Source organism: Anser cygnoides, chromosome 3 (genome assembly GCF_040182565.1).
Source record: "Anser cygnoides isolate HZ-2024a breed goose chromosome 3, Taihu_goose_T2T_genome, whole genome shotgun sequence".
In the NCBI taxonomy this organism is placed as follows: domain Eukaryota; kingdom Metazoa; phylum Chordata; class Aves; order Anseriformes; family Anatidae; genus Anser; species Anser cygnoides.
In genome coordinates this window covers 54,846,227-54,865,838 of record NC_089875.1, presented here as the reverse complement: position 1 = coordinate 54,865,838, position 19,612 = coordinate 54,846,227, and the positions used below count along the sequence as shown (strand labels likewise).

The 19,612-nt window shown below is 36.1% G+C and overlaps 1 long non-coding RNA gene across 1 annotated transcript in view; it reads right to left on the bottom strand.

Annotated features, from left to right (window-relative positions):
- Nucleotides 1-744: 744 nt before the first annotated feature.
- LOC106034238 (uncharacterized) overlaps nucleotides 745-19,612 on the bottom strand; it is a 30,339-nt gene continuing 11,471 nt past the window's right edge. Inside the window, exons 4-6 of the long non-coding RNA XR_001205881.3 lie at nucleotides 7,084-7,198; nucleotides 3,940-4,051; nucleotides 745-1,489 (exon numbers count right to left, since the gene is read on the bottom strand). This is a non-coding gene — a long non-coding RNA (uncharacterized lncRNA). The remainder of the gene's footprint in view (nucleotides 1,490-3,939; nucleotides 4,052-7,083; nucleotides 7,199-19,612) is intronic.

Below are 19,612 nucleotides of genomic sequence, written 5' to 3'. Positions count from 1 at the left end.
CCTCCCAGAAATGCTTAAAAATATCCCATCCTGAAGACACTCCGCTGTTTGAGCCAAGGAAGCAAACAGGTGCTTATGATTAACAACTCTTTATGTTCCAGTAAAAGAAACAGTAGAAATAAAATGTCTCAAAAGGCTATTTGTGCAGATTCAGGAAGCATTGTTATGGGTGTAGGTAAATAATTTGTTGATATGCCTTTATTATTTATATACTTTTTTTTTTTTTTGGTGAGGTGTTTTTGGAAAGCTTGCTCCAAAATCTCATCTCTGTCTGCCATAAGAGCACGAAAAATCGCATTATTTTTGAAAGAAAAATGTTCTCTTTGCTAGTTTTTTGATCAACCAAAATAGACAGGTAAGTACAGTACTACAATGCTCTTGAGTGGTGATATACCATAGCAAGGCTGCACTGATATATTGTGACTGTCTGTAAAGTCTCCATTATCTCAACACAAATTCATCTGGGACTTCTGGATATATCACCTAGCTGTAGCCAAGAGCTGGGCGTTTGGTAAATCAAACTGATTTATCTGATTATCCAGTTTGGGGACAGGAATGGAATTCCCAAGTCCCCATGCTTTGTCTGTTTGTCCTCTTTAGTAAGATGAAGCTTCTTAAAGCAAGAATAATTTCACCTTCCTTTTCTCTGTGAGGAATCCAGTGTATTTTGGATGTTCTAAAGACTGTAATACACCAGCCTCTTAGAGGTATCTATCTTCTCTTTATTTTATTACTAATCTTGCAAAGCAATTGTGTTTCTAAAGATTAATATCTCAAATACAAATTCTTCTCTGCTTTTAATCTGGACAGCTTCTGATGTTATTAGATGCTCGTGGTGCAAGTTTCCAGATTATCACCTCTCCAGGCTGTATCCAATCACTTTATTTGGTTAACTTGTTATGAGAAGGGGCATTTCACACTGATTTCAGGGTGGGAACAAACTGTTCTACAAAGGCAATTTCACATTTTCTTTTAACCTTTTGCCTCTTCCTGTATGTTTCTCAGCTATGCCTTTTAAAATAAGAACTGGCCTTCAGCTCACAAGCTCCCCAATGGTCTTCAATGAAATCACAAACCTGCTTTTCTGCCAGAAATCTGCTGCTGAGGCACAAGTTTAATGCTGCCTTTGTCTGCATAGATGAAAGACAACCATATGAACTTGAAACCAGAGTTCAAAGACAAGACAAACACCACTGATCTTTATAAAAGGCAGGGGAAATAAAAAGGAAAAAAAATGCACATAGTAAAGCAATAAGGATATGCTAAGGTTTTAAACTTGGCATATCCCTTAAAGACACAAGTCCCTGCAAATTACAACAGGACCCTAAGGCTTTGTTTTTCAGTCATCCTGTGAAGAAGTATCTGTTTAAAAGAAGGAGTATATTAATTCTTCAGTCATAGCCAAGTGTCCCTTTAGTTTGGCAGAATAAATGTTGACACAGACAGTATGAACACATTCTGCTTTATAGGTCCTCTTCTCCATGTAATCCTGTGTGGATAATTACAATAAGGTTATGTTTATTGCCTGGTAAATATCTGTAGGACACAAACAAATATATAAAATGTGGTCTTTTTTCTTTATGGTAGTTTGGTCTCTTTTCATATTTATACTATGTAACTATATATTTGTTCCTTAGAATTTTTTGATCATTATATTCTTTTTCAGAGGGAAAACCGTAGCTACTGATGCCGGGCAGTCTAGGCATTAGACTATAGAGAAGCTGGCATTTGTTGAACATCATCAGGAGCTACATCCAGCATTTAAGTTTTCAAGGCCAAAATGTGTTCACGTCAATTTAGACTTATTTCATAGACTTATTATTTTATGAATAGATCCATTAATACTACATTTCCCTATTCTAATTACAGAAATCTCATTTCTATTCCTATTGAGTTGAACAGCGTTTTTTCTGTCAGATTTAATGGTGCAGTACAGGACTGAAGTTCTTTCTTAGAATTAAGCCCCACAATTCAACAGATTTTATAAATTTATGTGGGTCACGTATAGTAGGTACAACATATACAAGTTATTGAAGTTGTTCTCTTTTTCTTAACAATGCTACATGATATTGTGTTAGTGCTTAAGGTTGTTTTACATTTTTAACTGAGAAAGTTTTTCTGTGACTACTTTGTGGCATCTTTTCAAGATCTGAGTTACTTTAGAAAGAAACAAACATAATAATAACATTTACAGATTTTTTTTGAAAAAAAAAAATAAATCTCCAATATATGATTTTTAATACTTAACATACAGATAAGCATCAAAAAATGTCTGGATGCCAGTGAACATATGTTTTAAATGTAGTATTTGAGCCTGGTATATAACACTGTCAAATAAAGTCTATCACTTTAATAAATAAAGTCACATCATCAAAAAAAAAAATGTATATACTAAAGACATCTAAAAGAAATAATGGATTGAGCAATTTGCTTCAAGAATTCAGTGTTTGGTAGCTAAAGAGTTGTAAGCCTTATTTTGCTAACACCAAAATGCAATTGATCAAACAAACAAACATTACAAACTTTAAAAATATTCACTGAAGGAAAAAGCTGTTGTCTAGGGAGAATGAAAGTATTCATTTTAAAGAAATACAATCAGAACCCTTTTCTCTCAGCCTTTTATCTCTTGCCCTTGCCTCAATACCCTATTGGCTTTGCAGTCCATTTAGTAAACATATTTTATCTGTTTTTGTAGAAAAAAATGAAGTTGTGAACCTTGTATAACTTCATAATATTAACATAAAACAAATATATCACAAATGCATAGAATGATTTGTTTGAATGGACCTCTGGATTTTATCTTGTCCAACTTCTTTCTCACATAAATTATTCTGGAAGAAAGCACACTGCTGCATGCTATTTTGAGAGATTTTGAACTAAGCACTACTGAGAGCTCCTATTTCTTTAAACCATTTTCTTGTCATACTCAAGTGGCGGGTCACCTTTTATGAAAAGACCACACAGAAAGAATATGGGTCTGAAGTAGACCCAACACGTAGAGGGTATTTTCTTGTGTCTGCAAACTCTGAAATTCTGTGAGCAAATTTCCTTCAAAGTTTCTTTGCCACTCTGAACTGAGGGCAGTAGGTAGGTGATGAAATTGATTTCATCCCCATATCTCTTGAGCATTAGCTTGGCAGCAAGGCTCAAGCTGGCACATCTTTGCCTTCAGAGCTAATTAAGCCCTATATATCTGAGATGCTCTTTGCAGGATTGTTACTGTTAATGAGGTTGTTTTCATGTGATCTCATTGGCAACTGCTGCCTTTGAACTGTTAACAGTCAAAAATTTTGGCTACCAAAACAACACAGAACCCCTCTTTCTCCACTCTTATACCAGCCATGATTCAAACTAAAGTGCAAAATAGAATCAAGAATTATCATTGGTTTTATACCCTGCTCATGTTCCTTTCCTTCCATCTTGCCATGCACCTTCTTGATTTATGGGGAACATAATAAGGCTTTGACTGAAGATGTGTTTCCCGGTGAAATGAGTATTTTGAGACCATATTCTCATGTTGTTTATAGAAATGGAAATCCAAAATGATTCCATGAATGTAAGCAAGACTGGCATATGCCTCTTTTTTGCTTCACTTACCTCAGTATATATAATTTTAAAACTTCTTTATAATATATAATAAATGAAATACTCTATTGTATCCTTTACCTGGTGACTTTTCTGGGCCCCATAGGCATACCATTGCTTTGGTTTTCTTGTCAACAGCCTTCCCCCCTGCCCCCGCGATTAGATTATCGAACTAATTGTCTGCTCTATCAGACAAGGAGCGGCATGACCAGCTGTCTGCAGCTGGGCTTTTCTCATCATTCTGCATGGAAATTTGAACTCCCAAACATAGCAACACACGCAGAGATGTATGCATAAATGTAAATGAGAACTACGAGCATGATGCACTGATTAATAGCTTAAACCACCGCTTACCTTTTGCTTATGTTAACTTATGCAGTATGTCTTTCTGGAAAATCAGAAACTAAGCGTCTTTTAGGCTGATGGTGAAGAACTGCAGTGTTTTAGTGCCTTCTTGTGTTGAAGCCTGGAAGTGCAGTTAAAGTAAAACCTCTGAAGATTAATTTCATTCTGCTCAGACATATAATAAAGGAAAAAATTCCTGCCGCATTTTTCAGCCCTTTGCTAATAATGTCCATAAAACAATCTAAAACTTCTCAGAAATAAATGTTTTTCTCTGATGACAGACAACCAGTTTAACTCAGTAAGTGGTTACTGTAGTATTTGTGGCTTAAAAAGTTATGAGTTCTGCGATGGGGAGAGGTGTTGCCTGGGTATGTGTCATGGTGGGGATTTGCTGTTGGTCCCTCTGGCCCCACAAGCGTCTCTCCGACTTGTACCTAAAGTCAGTCACATGGAAAAATCTCCCTGTGCAGGGCTCAGCATGTTCAGGTTATGCTGGCAACCCACCCAATATTTCAAACAGGGACATGAAGGAGGGATGCAGGGCTTGTCCCTTCCCTCATCTAGACCCATATTCTGCTTGCTCCTTCTACTCTCCGTATGGTGCTGATATTACTGCAAAGAGCAGCTGGCAGGAAACAACAGCTTAAAAAGTCTGGAGGGGAGAGAGGCTCACCAAATAACATTTAGGCAATCCTGATGCCTATAAAATCATGTGAGGGGAGAGAGCTGGAAGTGAGCTAGAGGGATTAAGCAAAGGGGAGCAGAACTGAATGCGCCATCTCATCACATTTCTCCTAAAAACAGAGCACAGCACCATTTCCCCTGCTAGGCTCAGGGTGCAGCACTTCATCCTCTCCTCTGGGCACAGCCATGGCAACTCCCATCCCAGTTCCCAGCTCCCAGAGCAAGAGCACTAAGAGCACAAAAGGGCAAAGCCTTTCTAGCACCATCCTCTTTTCAGTTGTCCAGATAACTGGGAAATGTAGAGAAGTTAGAATTTTACAGACTCATGTTTTCATTGCAATATGCTAGTTACCATGCATTTCCTCAAATCTCTATCTTCTGGGTTTCATTAGTCAGACAGGCTTCACTCCTGGCTATGTAGAAAGGCTCAAACATATGATCAAGAGGCTTATGAAACAGAAGGCAAGTAAGATTGTCAAATGCACTATTTTATTAAATCATGTTGAAACTTTCAATCTGCACAGCAACAGTGCCATTATTTGATAATTATTTATAGTCTCCAGAAGTGCTTTTCTAACTGCCTTTCTTTCTTATTACAGGATTTTGCATTTTCTCATGAAATATGTTGCAGGGAAAAAGAGTGGTGTTAAGATAGCATACCTTCCAGAGGTATAAGGCTGCCATGAATGGAATGAAATATAAAGAAACATATAATGGACCGATATTATAGAAAATAAAATGTTCAGTGAATCTGGAAACATAGACCAAATGCATGGTCTGCTGAGCTATGAAAAATGCTCTCAGAGAAATTCACTCTCAGAGAAAATCACAGTGTAAAACCCAGTTCTTGACTCACTGTGAACATAGTACCTGGAAAAATTATGAAGATTATCTTAGGTACTGTTGAAAGGCATTTAAAGAACAAAATCATTATCAGGCATAGTCAGTAAGGGTTCATCAAGGGAAAGTCCTGTCTTAGTAATCTGATATCCTTCTGCAATAAGGTCCACTTGGTGGATGAAGGGCAGGCAGTGGATGTAATCCTTCTGAACTTTATTCACAGTATCCTTCTGGACAGATTGTCCAGCTGTGAGATAAACAGGTTCATGCTACACTGGGTGATGAACTGGCTCAACAGTAGAAATCAAAGGGTCATAGTGAATGGGACTACATCTGATTATCAGGCTTGTGGTGTTCCCCAAGGCTTAATTTAGGGGCTGACTCTGTTCAACGTTTTTATCAGTGATCTGGATGAAGGTATGGAGTGCATCCTCAGCAAGTTTGCTGAGAAAACCAACTGAGAGGTGCTGTTGACACCCTGGAGAAATGAGAAACTTTGCAGAGGGATCTGCGTAGACTGGAGCATTGGGCAATCATCAACAGAATGAAGTCCAAAAAAGGAAAATGCTGTATGCTGTATCTGGGACAGACTGATACCAGTCACGGGTACAGACTGGGAGACAAGGGGCTGGAGAGAAGCTCAACAGAGAGGGACCTGTGTGTGCTGGTCAACAGCAGGCTCAGCCTTAGTCAGCAGTGTGCCCTGGTTGGCAGGAGGGCAAACTGCATTTTGGGCTGCATTAATCACAGCACAGCTGGCTGGTCAAAAGAGGCGATTCTCCCACTGTATTTAGTGTTGGTGTGGTCTCACCTTGAGTATTGCATGCAGTTCTGAGTTCCAAAATATTAAAAAAATATATATGTGTTAAGGTCCTTGAAAGCATCCAGAGGGCAACAAAGCTGGTAAAAGGGCTGGAAGGCATGTCCTAAGAAGAGAGTCTAAGGGTTGTCTGGTCTGGAGAAAAGGAGGCTGAGAGGCAACCTCGTTGTGCTCTGCATCTTCCTGAGCAGGGGAAGTGGAGAGGAAGGTGCCAGTCTCTTCTCCCTCACAAGCAGTGACAAGACTCACAGGAATGACACAAAGCTGTGTCAGGGGAGGTTCAAACTGGATATGAGGAAAAAATTATTTACCATGAGGGTGGTCAAACACTGGAAGAGACTTCCTAGAGAGGTGGTTGATGCCCCATGCCTGTGAGTGTTCAAGAGGTATTTGGATAATGCCCTTAATAATACTCTTTAACTTTTGATTAGCTCTGAAGTGGTAAGGTTTTGATGGTCTTTGAAGGTCCCTTCCAATTCCTTCTATTCTATTCTATTCTGTTCTGTTCTGTTCCGTTCCGTTCTGTTCCGTTCTGTTCCGTTCTATTCTACTCTACTCTACTCTGCTCTGCTCTGCTCTGCTCTACTCTACAGAATTTGAAAAGTATTCCAGTAACACTATTATGTTGACGATTGCTGTAACTCAATCATTTCCACATCACAGGCCTAAATTCTCAAGTAAGATGTTCTCTACAACTGTCAGCCCTGAACACTCAACCTGAGAGCTGAGGTTCATGCTAGGTTATTTCCACTTTACACATTGTCACCAACAATAAAGACTGTCCTATATCAATTATGTCCAAGAGATACCTTTGTCCCTTTTGTGGTTTTGCACAGGTGTAGTTGATGAAGATTTTGGAAATATTTCATCTGCCAAGGCTGAATGGTTCTCCAGCTCAGCCTCTCTGCATCCAGCCTTCCTGGACTGTAAGTAAAAAGCAGCAAACAAGTTTTTGTTGTTGTTGTTGTTTCAGTTAACCAAGAAAATATTTATCTTATCATTAAAATCAGTAAAGGAGATGAACTGTAGTTCTATGTGGTAAAATGAAGCTATTTTTAGAGAGTCACCAAAAATGTCTCTAAATTAAATATCCTGAAGTACAGCACAGGAAACAATCATCTGTTCACAGAGAACAGACAAAAAGACTTAATATACATTTCCAAATCTAATTACTATTGCTCTGTTAAATTCTCTACCAGTTCACAATGCATTTCAGATGATTTTTTTTTTAAAGAAACTGCTTCCAAAAACTGCATGTATTTCATTGAAAGTATTTTGTCAGTAGCCTTCCATCAGGCCTTCAGCAAGCCAATCAGTAAATGGCTCTTTGGACCAAAAAAAAAAAAAAAATCCATTTGTGTCACTGTGTGAAATAAAAATGTCATTACTGTGGGAGTGTCTTTGTCCAAATGCAGACATAGGCTTCAGCCTGGAGCCAGCTTTCTGTAGGTCAAACATCAGCTGATGTTGGTTTGGAACAGGTCATTTTATTTTGCAGTAAACAGAATAGAGATTATGTTAGTCCTTTTAACAGAACAATTGTCTTCTTGCTCCAAGCAAAGGCTAGTGATATACATTATAATGATTACTGTAAATATTCCTAGAATTTTCTTCAGTTTTGTTTTGCACCCCAATAAAAAATGACTTCAGAAGTTGGCTTCAATCAGTCACAGAATTAACCCAATCCAGTGGAAGAAGTTCACCTGTGTTTCTCTTCTTAACATATATTTAGACTACTTTCAGGTTAACAGCAACAAGATAAATTAAGCACATATAATTTTAGACGCATCTTCACACAGTGTTGCAGAATAAATAAGAAAATAAAGCACACATATTCTGTTGTGCGATGTTGGCCAAGATCAATCTTAGGAACATCTGCAGTAGAATTTTGTATATATTGGACACGCTATTAACCAGATCTAGGTATGAACACTCTGTTAAATCTCACATTCCCACCCAGTAGAGGGCAATAGAAGTATACAATCAAAAACCAATGCATTATTCAATGCCAGAGATTTCCTACAGCATCATTTGGGTTGCTAATTACCTAGAAAGAACACGTGCTGTTCTCCCTCCTATGTGAGAAAACGGTGGGCTACAGAAAGGACAGGAATGCAGTCTTCTCCCTGTGCACTTGAATTAGAACACTAAGCAGTAGGTAGAAATCAGAGCAAAGTAAATCATTCTCAGGCATTAGAGAAAGCCTTCTAATTGCAAGGACAGTTCAACATCAGAGTAACTGAGCTGGTTGCAGGATCTACATTGTTGGAGATCTCTAAGTACAGGCTAGGCAGATGTCTGTGAGGAATGAGCTGGGGATACCACTTGGGGACAAGGTGAAATAAGTGAACTCTTGAGATCCTTTCTTGCCATTTTTCATATGACTGATTGCAGACCTAAGCAGTTTCTCATTTATACCATAAATACGTCTTAAATAAAAAATTAGTTCACAATATTAGGGTGTAAAAAAACATTTTTAGAATAACCTCTACCCATGGTTTTGAAAGATGAATTTGTTTACTTAAAAACTGTATAAATAATACATTTTAGAGACATACCTATTCAGGTGAAGAGTAGTACCAATATTAGAAATGGCTTTTAATTTATGTGTACACTTAATTCTATAAGCTTAAACATAAGCTTATAGTTACTTGTGGCCATTAAGCAATGTACTCTAATGAAAAGAGTAGAGAACTAGAAGATATATTTAAATGGCATTCATTAAACCTCTTCTTGTTCAATCCTTTTTTGGTAAAGTCAGAATTACAGCTGATCACTTGATAAAAATTTTCAATAGAAGGAGAGAAGAAAGAGAATTGTTATTACTCTTTCTTTAAATAAAACCACTGTGAATATAAATGCAGAATAACATGTGGGCTCTTGCTGATCTCATAAAAGTTTTTCAGTTGAATAATATATGTCTGGAATAAACCTCTACCTTTAAAGCTATAGTATGTCAGTTATTACTGCTTTATACAATGCAATTGCACTGCAAATGCAAAGTCATAAGTCAGAGTCCTTCAACAACATCTCAAATTTCACTAAATCTCTAGAGAAATAAGAATGTACATATATTAAGAAACAATAAACTAGAAAAATGGAAATAACATAATAAAGTAATTCATGATAACCCCAAGTAACAGAATAATCTGAAAAAGCTATACTATGCAGAATAGTTTGATCTTAAAGATCTTCTGGAAGACTCACCAGTCACCAGTCTGAAAGATTCACCAATCCAAAGCCAAAGCCAAAATGGGCTACAAAGCCAAAAAGGAGATGGAGACCTGAGATCAGGAGAGAACCAGAGAACCAGAGCAAGGAGCAAGTGTATAGGAGAAAGAAAAGGAAAAACAAAGAGGGAGAAAACAGAAGGTGTAGTAGAGTAGCAGAGTATTTGGTCTCTTTTTAATTCACACAGTTTTAGAAGGTGTTGGAGCCCTGAGGGAAAGAGTAAAAAGGTTTCATTATAGCAGGTATAGTTTATTAGTTGGCCCTTGGAAGATTTATTTATTTTATTTATTTATTTATTTATTTTTATTTTTAAGAAGGAAGGAAGGAAAAAAGTGGTTTACATAAACATTTTCATGGAATACAATTAGCTCATGGAAATTATCACTGCAGGCTTGTCTATTGGAAAATTGTGCATGATAGAAAACAATCTTCTGTAAAAAAAGATTAGCTTTGCAGTTTAGTCTGATACAGATAACACTGCTTATGTTACTTTTATCAGTCTTCATAATGCAAAGTCTCAAATAACCATCAGCTTCATTTTTAAAGACCTGTCCTTTTATGACATCATACAACATAATCATACACAGAAATTAACATGTTGCACCTATCTGGAGCATCCCTTCACCAAGTCAGCAGAATACTAGGCTTAGAGAAATCTAGAACGAGAAGTGTCTTTGTTTTGCTTTTTGTTTGTCTGGTTGGTTTTATTTTGTTTTCAGTTTGCTTATGGCTGTGTGTGTATTGCAGAAGGTGATGTTATTCATATATTGAAAAAAATAAAAATAATTTGGAGTGATGAGCCTTTATTATTCATGCCATTCAGGGGAGCTCATCTCCCAAAATTTTAGACATATATGTAGACAGCTACTCTAAATTAGTTCTAACTCACACAATAGTCAACTGAAAGTAAGAGTCAGAGATACTCATGAAATCCTAAAATTGGTGTCTAAAATATGAGCAATGCCTTTCAGGAGGTGCCTGAGTTTCTCCACACACTACAAGGAGAGATGGAAGTACTTTAGATAAGAGATTTAACTTTTAGACAATTAAATTCTAAAGGAGATTAATCATATCCAGGTCACATCTCCCCTCCAGACAATGAATTTACTTTGAGACACTATATAATGGCAGATTTGTTTGTTGTAAAAGCACTTCAGTAATAATCCCCAATATCCTATCAGAAAACTTGTTTGAGATGCACTGCATTTAAAATTGGAAGCCTCTTGATTTCCAGCTTAGTTGTGTTTGAGGCCAGTTAAAATCACATTTTCCTGTATCGAAAGATGCATTTGAAAAGTTATTCAGATAAAAAAGATTTGGGCAAGCATCCAGCTGGATTTTCTATGCATACACGATTTCTCAACTGAAGATATATTAGTTACACCAACAGTTTCTCAGATACCAGTTGGAAAATCTGATTTTTGTTGGTTTTAGTGGTGTTTGTTTAATTTATTCAGGAACATGTTGGGCTATAATGAATAAAGTGGGTATGGCAACATGAATGCATATTACTATTTGTATATGAATAAAAACTGCAAGTTGGATGACATTGTGCTGATTATTGTCCAAACACATAACAAGAAACAGATCTACCGAAAAAACAAACAAACAAACAAAAAAAACCTCAGTCTGAATAGACAAGTCAAAGAAAAGGTAAGATAAGAAACAGACATTAGTGCACAGGTGGGAGGAGGTTTGTGAAGCAAATTTGTGCAGCAGACTTGCTGGTTTACATACTAGATCTTGTGAGTCACAGGCTGACTACACACTAGTTAAACCTAAGCCTACTTTCATATATACTAGTTACTTATTTTAGTTTCTTCACTTGCTGTATTTCTGTTCATCTTTATATTTGTGTATACCATTGCTTTAGGAGGTTAGGCATATAGACACAAGTCCCTTTATAAAACAGGCAATAGTTTTTGTGGCAAGATATTCAACCTCAAGCAATTCCTCTATTTGACAGCTCTAGCACTAGCACAGTGAAATTTCACCTAGCACATGTATAAACTGGTGAACAGACATTGATATTGAAGAAGCTAGGTGGTGTGCTTGTGTGCGTGTGTGTGTGCAATTACCTGCACAAGCTGCATGCATAACCAAGGTAAGATTTAATCAATTATATTACGATTACTCTGTCTGCCAGCAGGAACTTGAATTTAATGTTTTCCTTGCAAGGATACTTAGGATTAGATGTTTGTTCCTTGATTTTCTCCATGACTTCAACAGTGTGGTAATCTTAATTAGTACTGGGAAAGGATTATTGGTCCTTGTGTCAGCTACAGGTCATACATTCTGTTAGGTTCCCAAACCACCTCTCTAGGTAAGGTATTTATTCAACAAACATGTACTAAATACATATTTATGCACCTACATGGTTTCCCTGACATTTATTCAACAGGATGAATGTTTAAAACAAGACTTTAAATGAAATTCTGTTATGAGAAAAACAGACATAGGAATGAAGATGAATATATGACTACACATGACCAGGCAATGGTAACTAAGGATAGTCCCTCTCTCAACCAGAGTAATTTTCTTCCTATGATAATAAAAACTAAACCTCTGTCATTAATCATGAAAGGAAAACAATTCACAGACCCAAAGTTGTAGTCTATGTGCAAAAAGAATTCTTTAAGAAGTAGGGTAGACCTTCTTATGACTAACTAGGTATTGGTAATTTCAGTTATTAAAATCAATACAGTAAACCTGACACTGCTCAGCTATCTGACATAGCTGGTGTTCATGTTAGTTCTCATGCTGGTTACATGTGTAAATCTTACAATCTAATTGAGTCTGTTTTTCTTGGACTTCCTTTTTGATGGAGCTTGATGTTTTTCTGGACAGCTTTGTAATTTTCCCAGCTAATGTCCTAACTCATACTTCTCATGGTATCATATTTTTTTTTGTCATTTGAGCTCTAGCCTTCCCATTTCCTTCTTGTTCAAGGGGGTATAAACAACAGATCCTATTCCTGGAAACTTCTGCAGCCCAAAGGCAGTGAAGGCAGCTGCCTATAGTGGCAACATTAAAGGAGTCAAACCAACATAAGAGCAATAGAGGACACCACAACCCAAGCAATGGCAAGTGTCAGAAAGAGCAGAAATATATAAAGTATTGTGAGAGGCAAGAAAAATTCCACCTTTGCACACAGGACATTCCTTCGTGTTGCACTAGTTTTTCTGCCCCTTGTACTGCCTCCCTCTCTCACTTCCCCAGTCACTTGTTCAGACGGAGGGAAGAGGAGGTATTTAGAACCAAGTGACAGCACCTAGCTCTTCTCTGTGTTGGATGCCTTTTTGATTAACAAATACCTTTTCAATAATACACTCTGTTAATTAGACCTGTAAAAGAAAGTGTTCTTGCAATGGGTTTCTATAGCTACCTGGTTTTAACACTTTATTTTGGCTATCATTGCCATAGATCTGTATCAGGAAAAAAAAAAAAAAAAAAAAAGTGCACCATGAGAACATAGCTTGGGATAAAGGTCATGTTTTGAAACAGTTAAAGCAATGTGTACTCTAGTCCAAACCTTCAATTTTAAACCTGAACCAGCTGCTGAAGCCAGATCTTTAAAGGTCAAAATAATTGTGAAATGTACATACACTAGTGAACTTTTCAGATAATGTCTCTCTAAATTGGTAGTGAGGAATGACAAACAAGGGATGATTCATGAGTGGTGCTATGTCCTAATGCAGGTAGTAGCTGAGGCATTCAAAAACAAAACAAAACAAAACAAAACCCAGTGCTTTCAGAAGTTGACCCCACTTCCTTACTTCTGCCTAATTCTGAGTACCTAAATGGGATCATGGTGACATTTTGTTGCATCTGTGAGTACTAATATCAAAAGATAATGATAATTAATCCCATTCCACATAGCCAAGTCCCATTTGTCAAAGCACCAAAATTGTGCACTGCAGCTATAATTAAATAATACTTCTGAAAAGTGAATGCCTGATATTTTAGGAGGTACAATGACCCTGTTCCATCCATATTTAAATAAAAATGTCCAACATGATTGATTAATTACAAAAGAGAGAGGGAATTTTGAACTTTAGCACCTTTACGATTTGAAAGCATTGATCCACTGATCAAAACTGATCATTTCTTTAAAAAAAAAAAAAACTAACAAACAAAAACTTATTGAGCAGAATAACCATTTAAACTATGCTTCTCTTTCTCTCAGGAGAATCAGAAATGCTATAATGACTGGAATATTTCACTTTATTTTAATTACACCTGACAAGAATACTTGTTACTATTTAGTTAAGTTACCAAAGTCCACTGGAAAACACAAACCAAAAAAAAAAAAAAAGAATTGTTCTTTGAAATCTTATATGAATTTGATGTTGTTGCATGAAAGACAATGAACTATGATGAAAATAACAGCACCTAGGAGTGAATTTCATGATTAGGAAATGTATCTGCAAAATGAAATCTAAAGTGGTTTCAGCTGAGTCTATTTATTACTCCACTCAAAAGACTGTTTTTTAATGCTTATAGAATATAATTTTTTGCTCAGCTTTAGTTGTAGCTTTGCTCAGTTATGTAAGACATTTAAGCAATTAGAACTAATTACTATATTAAATTTGCTTGCCTTCCTTGGAAATACTCTGCCATTGATATTTGCAAAAGCCTCTATACACTTAACTCCTATTTTCTTGAAAATCCCAGCAGGTACGTATCTGCCTATTCTGGTACTTTAATAATAACTTTGTGAACCTGTATAATAAGTGAATTTTCTTAAGCAGAAGGATTTGGGCAGACTATAAGTCTCAAGTGTTTAGCTTGAATCACTAAGTATTTTTATTAGTTGACTAGATGTGATTTTCTTATTCTTTTCTGTCTTCTACCCCAAGAGTTAAAAATTCCTGTGACTATTGCTGCTTCAAAAGAAATCAGACTACTATGTTACTCATGATTCTTAAGCAGATTTCATTGCTAATTACCAGGAGAGCTTTGATGTTTTGTGTATATGTTTATGCAAATGACAGTTATACAGAAGTAACTTGTAAGTCTCTACAAGTTTTCCATGTATTTGCAAGTTCTAGTAGTTGTAAATACTGATTCAGTAGCTTAATAAGTGCCATGTATTTAATGAATTAAGCTAGGCTTATTCGGGTCTAGCATCTAAGAGGTGTTTCTGCAAAAACTTTTCCAATGTTTAGGAGTAACAAAACGAGACTGAGTAACGAGCTGTTAGCAGTCTTGGTTCACCAATTATAGCATAAGCCATGCTGTATTTAAAGAGCATCTTCATTGTGCTTATAGTTAATTGACCTGCTGAGATCTTTGGAACATTACAGATGATAACCACTGCATGAAATAGTTTTAATTGACATATTCTTTTACTAAAACATATTCAGAAATGACCAGGACATGATTTCTAAGATATATTATTTAACTGGGTCACTATTTTCAGTGTTGCTAAAAATGTGATGTACATCTGATTGTATTTGCCTCAACTTTGGCTAAGAAATTGTAGCTTTAGCCTTAAATATTTTGGTCATATATGAAGATGAACTGGGCAGTCTCTCTTTCTTTTTTTTTTTTTTTGTGGCATTTGTTAATGCCCATGAATATCTTTTGCTTCACAGTTTACTGTTAAATTCTGCATGTGTTTTGTTAAATACTTGACTCTATGTCTTAGTTTTGATTTTATTTCCCTCATAAAATCTGATGTCTCCTTTTTACATAATTTCCACACATTTCTGTGACTAAAAGTTTTAAGTTATGTTATCATTTTCTTGATTCTAGTAGCATTACCCTCTCTTCTTGCAAGAATTAGTTTTAGAAAGCAACTTGATATTTTTATTGGTTTTGTGCATTTCTTTAGATCTTCCTTCCCCCTTGCCCAACCCCCCCCCCTCCCCACAATGGAAAGGAATGACTCTCTTAACAACGAGCTTTTCAGAATTATAAAATAAACTTATTACCAGAATTTCTTATGAGTCACATGAGGAAAAAAAAAAAAAAACACAATAGTTCTTAATTTTCAAGAGTAACAACCTGAAATTCTGAAGACTTTCCCAAAGATTTGGAAGAAAAACAATGCCGTGACAAAACTTAGAAAGTGTAAATAGAAATGATCTTCTTAGTGATAGTTCAGTCAGTCTGATTTTATTCCCAAGAAAAACAATTGAATGGTTCAAGCTGGATTCTGTTAGTCAAAAATAAAGGTCAGCAGTTTAATCAATGGGGTTCATCAAAAATAAATAAATAAATAAATAAAGGAAAAATACAAGTTTTTATTATACCAGTAGATGGCAATGTAATATATTTCAGCTTTTAGGAGACATTTTATTCAAGTAAATTAGACTACAAAATAAACACTGAATACATTTAATTCATTAATATTGATGGAGTTACAGTTTTATTTTGAGGTGTGTCAATAGATAATCACCTTTAGAAAGTTTTTGTTTTCTTCTTCTTCAGGGGATAGAACTTGGTCTTGATGAAATTAAGACTTATCTGTTAACTGGTAGAAAATACATATACTACTAATAAACTGCACAAGTGAAATCAATGGTGTAGTGAATCACCAACTAAGAGTGAGCTACAAAGCCTGGGAAAGCTGCAAGCCGGCTAAAAATATGCATTTAATGTAGCCAAATGAGAATTCATCTATTGGAGAATAAAGCAACTAATCCATACTTGCAGACATGGCAGTTCTAAGAAATTATTTGGGGTTTATGGAGGATAATCAAATAAAGATGAGCTTTCATAACAGCACTGTCACCAACAGGGCTAACATGCTGTGTTAGAGTAATTGGGAACTATGAGTTTATGCTGACTGTGAGCACAGCTGTGAGAAACACATGAAAGCTTAGCTGTTATTAGCATAAATAATGAGAAAAGGAGTACAGAAAGGAGATGGTTAGATTGGACTCATCCTGGAAAATAAATAATAAAAAGTTCAGTCAAGCGTTATGTTAAAGTAATAGTGGAGAAAACAAAAAAAACTATCTCCCACACCAACATGTGTGAGAACTCTGACCTGCGTCCTCTCCCTTCTTATACGTTGGAAAGCCCAGACACCCTCCTTGGTCCTACTGGATAGGATGGGCTCCCTGGGCCAACATGGCACCCTGGAGGATTAGTCAAGATCAGACCAGATGTCTGTCTGGTTTCTGGCATTACATTGACAAAAGATGCCTTGTCCTTGCTAAACTTTCTCCTCCATCTGTGGATTTTCTTATTTCAAAGTCAATGGCATTTTCTGAAGTTATACTTTAAAGATTTTTTTTTTTTCTGAAACTATTTCAATTGCATTTTCTGTACATAAGTCTCTTAGTATGTTAAAGAGATTTTTTGGGTGAATTTTGAAGAAAAAGAGATACAACTATAAAGGTTATTCTATCTCTGTATTTGAAAGTGATGTGACTGCAATACAGATGCTGTACTCACTTTCTGGCAGTGACGGGGCAAGGAAGAAATGTTGCTACATTGGTGAAGAATTATAGATCTACAAGGAAAATTAAAAGACCAGAAAATAAACAGTTCCATCAAGCCTTAGGAAGAGATGCAATTAGGGCATGTAATATTATCAGAGAGTAAAAATACCTATAGATATTTGATAATAATGGCTTATAAATCTGGCAATGAACATATGCAACAGCAGAACAAGGTATAACAAAGCTTGGTGACGGGGTGAAGGAGAACTATGAGAAATTCAGAAATGTGAAGGGGGAAAGAAAAAAATGAATCAAAAAATGTCTCAATAGTTGTAGTCTTTTTTTTTTTTTTCCATCATTGAAAATGTTAAAATCAAGATAATTTCTCCATAAAAGATATTTCTTCTCATTAAAACTGTATTAATTATGGGATATACATTGAGTTTTATCTTATGGAGTGAAAAACTATACTGTGGCTTCCTCAACTAGGTATATATTAAACTCTAAACAAGATTTTCACAGCGTCTAAACTAGTATTGGTTAGGATCTATAACCCTAGAAAGTACACTGTGTTACAGAAGAATGGAACCAAAGACAACAACAACAACAAAAAATAATCTTTTGATTTATATCCCTCAAATAAATTAGTACTATAAATTCAGTCTTCATATGCAGAGTCACAGAATCATAAGATCATCTAGGTTGGAAAAGACCTTCAAGATCTTCAATTCCAATCATAGAACTGACCTACTGAGTCCCATCACTAAACCTTGTGCTTGCACAATACTTCACAGTGAAAACACTAATGGCTGCCCCATTTAGACCTACAAAGTACAGTAGGTGAGTCTTCAGTCTAATCTGTTGAATGACTCGTTTGGCAGCATGAATTGACATAAACTGCTTTGATAAACCATTCACTTGCACAATAGTCATCGTTATTCTGAAGTTATACAGGACAATCACTAACTTATATATACCTTTATTTTAAATATATTCAGAAATTGTTCTTATCATTGTAGGTCACACCAGTTTAGAAGGCTACATTTTATTTTCACATGTTCTTTACACTCTAAACCTCAAAGGAATATAAGTCTCTAACTTGGATGTAATGAGGTAATTATGACTAGTTCATAAACGAATTACCATACCTTACTGTTGAAAATATGACTTAGCTATCCTAATCACTTAGGCACCACCAAGCATACGCGAATCATGATCTTAAATTCTGTTCCTCAGCACTGTGAATCCAGTGAACTGCATGAGGTGCAGAATTGGATATGTGAGTATGAGTGGGTTGAAGGTTCTTCATTTAATCACCAGCACACCACCACCCACTTCTTTCCACTCTGCATTAGGAGAATGCCAGCCCTCTCAAACTGAGTTCATCTTCACATTCTTCTCCATGCATGGCACTACAGACTCAAGAATATTTGAGCAAAGGCCAGACTCTGAAGTACTTATTCATTAGATTTCCAGTTTCAGTATACTTGACAGCATTGCAGAAAAAAAGTGCCAGAAGACCAAAACAGAGACCTTGCCATTGATGCCCTCATTAGATCCAGCATTTAAAGACATATTATTCGGTGTATAGAAAAATATAGAAAAGGAATAAACAGAAGAGTGCTGTCACTGTGGATTGGAATCCTAGAGTTACTAGAAACACTTTTCCAAGAGAGAATAGGATTTCTGAAAGAGAAACAGTTTCATTGGTAATTGGCAATAGTCTTATGGTTTAAAGCTGTTACATTATGAATCCGTTTCACTCATAGCCCTTCATCAGAGGACTGTCTAATAAAGTAATCGTCCAGAGAACAGAGAAAGTAAAAAATCATATAAGGCTACAAATATTTTCACTACAGAAACTCACCATGCCCAGGAAACCTAGCAGTACTTCTGTCCTTGATTCCATCATCTTCCATACAGGTTTTAGGAGTCAGAATTTATAGGGAAGCTTTTCAGTCCAGTCAAACTATTTAGACACAGTACGATGAATGGTGGCCTGAGACTGACAGATCCCTTAATTGCAACATTTTTGAGACTTCAGAAGTTCTGCACATTGTGCATCAGCATGGAAGTGTTCAGAAGATTTATAGAAAAGGAATCTCAGTGATAATTCCATTTATGATCAGAATGCTCCCTTTTTTCTTGCAACTTTTCTTCTTTCCCCTCACAAAAGAATAGAGACTGTATGGTGAATTGCAAAGAACTATTCCCTCAAAAATGTTGCCAAAACCAGTATCACTAAGGATATATCATTTTCAGTGGACGAATATTTTATGATTTTTTTATTATTTTTTTTTTTAACTGAAAGTGCTCTGCCTCATCATTTAATGAATTAGACAACAATCCCAGATGCTTAGACATCACAGAGCCATAACTGTAATTAGCGAAAACAAAACAAGATTTTGAAATTTTGCTCTGAGATTACTATGTTTGTAATGACTTCATAGGTAAAATAGTACCAAATACATCTCTCTTGTTGGACTACAGTTGGTATTGCAACCTAGCTGCAATGTGTAGTTCATTTTCAAAATGCCCAGAGGTAACAACCTCAAATGGGAATCCTCAAGCTCTCAGTTTGGAGATAATCATCTGAAGAGACTTCATTACAGCCAATAGATTCATCACGTTTCTCTTCTTCCTCATTTCCTTTCTCATTTCAAATCACGCACTTTGGTCAGAAGTGGCTGACAAATACGCAAGAATTGCATTT